At 33.9% G+C, this 4222-nt stretch overlaps 1 long non-coding RNA gene across 1 annotated transcript in view; it reads left to right on the top strand.

The window, feature by feature from the left end:
- The first annotated feature begins 507 nt into the window (after positions 1–507).
- LOC104985664 overlaps positions 508–4222 on the top strand; it is a 5863-nt gene continuing 2148 nt past the window's right edge. Inside the window, exons 1-2 of the long non-coding RNA XR_824957.1 lie at positions 508–529; positions 3140–3160. This is a non-coding gene — a long non-coding RNA (uncharacterized LOC104985664). The remainder of the gene's footprint in view (positions 530–3139; positions 3161–4222) is intronic.

Below are 4222 nucleotides of genomic sequence, written 5' to 3'. Positions count from 1 at the left end.
TGCTCAATCATTATCTTCCTCAAAGTCAGGATACTAATATTCTTCTATAATCTGTCTCATCTTTTTGTCTTTTCAATGGTTGTGTGATGTATTCATTTGTCACTCAATTTCCCACATTCTGTGATTTGTCCTGGTGCAATCTCTCTTAGGTATAGCAGTAACGAAGTTGACTGCATCTATGTAGTAAAAGCACAGGTGTTTATTAGAGCTAGTAAGCCAAATAATAACACGAGTAGTGCATTCAATATAGGTAAAGAACATTTCTTTAACTGAAAACTTTAGAATTATTGTTTAAAATTTTTCACAATTAATACAATACTTTTATGTTTTATACTTATTTCCCTTTGGAGAATCTTAACCAAGTGAGCTCTAAGCCAGTGTGTGTGTGTGTGTGTGTGTGATCTGCATTTGGATACTTAAAATTTAAATATGACTTTTACAATAAATTTTGTTTCTTGGTGTACCATTTCCATGATATTGCCCTTAAATTTCCCATTTTATCTTTCTAAAGGACCCCAGAGGAAAAATGGTAAGTATCCTAAAACTTATTTCTCACAAACTTCATTTACATGAGTGAGTTCTTGAGGCTTGACATTCCCACTCACATAATCCACATGCTTTCTTTGTATTGTCCTGTTTCTGAATGTCTACCTTTACCTCTCCAATGTTACTTAGAGATTTCCCCATAGAGAGTTCACTTCATTAATTTCCCCTTCTAAATTCTATTTCAATTCCTTTTCCATTCTATATAATTTCATTTCTATTTAATTTTTATCTACTTTTAGCAATTTGCTATAGGCTTACTTAAAAGTTAACGAGATAAAGGATATCAAGTTGAAAGGAACTGGACTCCATCTTGTTTATCTGCCAGGATGCATCTCAGTTCCCATAGCTCGAGCCCACACATAGGTCAATGAGATTTCCTGAAGCCTGCAGAGATCAGAGAAGATTGCTAACAAGCTGATGAAGTTTGCCTATTCATTGTCCCTTCAATGCCTATATAAATTCTGCTTTCATTTCTTGATCCATAAACAACACTCATTCTTCCACTGTGCCTGAATACATTTCCAAGTATAATAATATTTCCAATGTTATTCTTGCAATTTTTTCTACAAACAATAGTACTCTCTTCCTTTCTATTTGTTTGTTGCTTTACATTTTGAATGACACTTTAATGGTCTTAGTAACCTGAATTCTGTTTAGTGTTTTGAGAAGAAATATACATCCTAGGAAATATCCAGTTTTTACATTCTTCTCTTGGTTCTCAATGTGAGAGCCTAAGAAACTATTGCCCTAGTAAGTTGCCAAATATTTTTTTTCCTGCAGCATGATATAATCCTTAAAATATTAACATCTTTTAATGGAAGTTTTTAGTGACTTTATTATTTCAAAGATAATTTAATTCAGATCTGTATCAAAATTATGTATGTTGTAGTCTTGACATGCAGGCTTACTTGCCGGCTCAGTGGTAAAGAGTTTGCCTGCCAATGCAGGAGATGCAGGTCCAGTCCCTGGGTCAGGAAGACACCCTGGAGAAGGAAACGGCAACCCACTCCAGTAATTTTGCCTGGGAAATCCCATGGACAGAGGAACCTGGTACAATTGTCCATGGGGTCACAAATGAGTTGGACACAACTTAGTGATTAAATAACAATGAAGCTTCACTTAACTTCTTCTACAAGTGAATTGTGGACAGATGAATATCTTTACTCTGTTCTTCAATATCCTTTTTCTGGTCTTTAATATCCTTTTCAAGTACCTCTCTTATGGTTCAGTTTCTGTCTGTTTTCATTGAATTTTGGAAAAGCAAGTTGACCCAATGCAAGATCGATGAATGTAATGACATTTATTTCAGACAGAGGGTTGACCACCCCCCACTTTATGGTGTCATTTTCATTTTATTCATTTGGAAACCAGGCATTTATAAAAGTACAAGGACATCATCCCCTAATTGGTGAGATGTCCTTTGAAACTCATGGTTAAATGCTCAGAAGTGTGTGTCCATTAAGAACACAAAGTAAACCAAGGCTGTGTCTGAAAATTTTGTCCTCCTCCTTTCCTGTCATGTTACTTCATTTTGTGAATTGTTCATTAGTTCCTTTGACTTTGTTAGTAAATGTTAGGTGAAAAAAGGCAAATTTCATTAATGTATTTCCTTGTGGATCTAGACATGGTTTCATCTGTTATTGTACCTTTGTCATAAGTGCTCAATCTCCATCTTCTTCCAAGTCAATATGCACACATTCTTGTATGATTTTGTCTCACCTTTCTGTCTTTATAATGTATGTTTGCTATATGGACTATTTTTTTTCAGTTTTCCCTATTTATAATTCTGTGATTTGTCTTGTTGTTTCAAAATCTGCGAGCATGTACTTCCTGTCTAGTTAATGGTAGTGATCACTTATCTGGGAATTATTGTCATTTTCAGTGTGGCTGTTGTGTAATGCATTAATCTAAGTCACTCTCATATCCTGTAATTTATAACTTGCTTCACTGATATTGATTATTTTATGTTTCTTACATCACTGAATTTAAATCAAATGTGTATCATTTAGTAGAAGGTCAGAACAGAAACCACATAAGGCAAGTAGGTATGTTCACTGGTGACATAAATGTGAATAGAGACACCCAGTAAATTCTGGAAGAATTTTTTTCCAATCTTGCAATTAAATATTTGTATCTAGTTTATTGACGAAAGCTACTGTGACCTCTCGACATGTATGCTAGCATCCAAATAACTTATATCTCACAAACTGAAAATGAACATCTAACTAAAGTCAAAAGTGATTATAAGCTTTTTTAAAAGGTAAATTTCAAAAACAACATTCCTGAAATTATCTCTCAGTGTTCTTAAATGACTCAGATTATGCCACTCTCTATTTCTGGAATATGTTGAGCAAAAGAGAGGGTTTGGTCACTGAGAATGTGTGAGCTTCTTTGTATATGTGTGTGTTTGTGTGTGCATGTGTGTGAGTATATGCTTATGCTCCTGAGTGTATATGCATATTCCATATGTGTTTTCCTGTTTTGTGTGAGTGTGAATAATGGAAAATATATTTATAACTTCAAAAGAGTCCATAAGATTAATTTATCTTTGTTTCTTTTCATATTTGCCTGGACTCTTCATTTTATTTTTTAGATGATCATGGAAAAACATTTGGTAAGTGTTTCTAACATCCTTTGCCCCAACACCCTTTAAATGATTGCTCATAATTCCCTGCCTTTCTTACCATGCTCATCTTTCCCCTCTCCCATCTCCAACCTTTTGGATATGGACTACCCCCATATTAATTCCTTTTATCTCTTTTCCCTAATTCCATCCCTTCTCATTACTTGCTTTTTTCAATGTATCTTTTCTTCTCTCTAAACATTAGGTATTTTTTCTTTTCTTCCTTTTCTGTCTCCAGAGAATTGACTAGGTTTGGTATATTTGTAGAGATAAGTGATATCAGGTTGATCACTACATTCTTTCAATTCTAAATAAATTTTCCTACATGTGACCACAGATGTAGAATCTCCGTGACATTTCAAACTCAAGGGATAATAGCTATGTGACTAACTCTGAGCCAAAACTTAAGTGAGCAGATAACTCCATATTTGCTGAGCAAATTTTGTCTACCTTCTGCTCTTTAAAAGACTAGAGTTTCAGATGTCATTCCTTGGCCAATGTGAGCTCTAAGCCTAAACTCACATTCACACTGACCACATGACCTAATTGTTCTTGATATAGATGTGTTCTACCAAATATTGTATGTTTTTTTAATAATTTCTAAATTATTAGGTCTGCAAACTGAACATTTTCTCATTGTGTTTATGATAATGTCACCTGTTAACAAAAGGTCACCTAATACCGTATCACTCAATAATGAAATGTTATGTTAATGAATTGAGAAGCAACTTTCCTTAGAAATTTAAAAGAGTTTTTCATAAAACATTAAGTCAAAGCCTAAAGTTTTGCCTCAGGTTTCCACTTGATATTTTCATTTACATTTTGTTTCAGGGGAAATAGAACTTTCCAAACTATCTCTTTACAGTTGTAGCAGGACAGAAGTGGTTCATACTACAATAACCATATGTATAGTAATGTCTGGTTTTATGTTAAGAAAAGCACATGTTTCAAAGGTAAACTTCATAAGTATCATTTCAATGCTTTTACCCCATTAAGACACAACTTTTCCTGCTTAACTCTGTAATCTTCTGGAAGAATAGTCCCTTGCCAAAA

The sequence above is a fragment of the Bison bison genome, unplaced genomic scaffold, assembly GCF_000754665.1.
Source record: "Bison bison bison isolate TAMUID 2011002044 unplaced genomic scaffold, Bison_UMD1.0 scf7180017845593, whole genome shotgun sequence".
Taxonomy (NCBI): Eukaryota; Metazoa; Chordata; class Mammalia; order Artiodactyla; family Bovidae; genus Bison; species Bison bison.
Note: the sequence above shows the minus strand (reverse complement) of the source record. Positions and strands in the feature narration are given on the sequence as shown.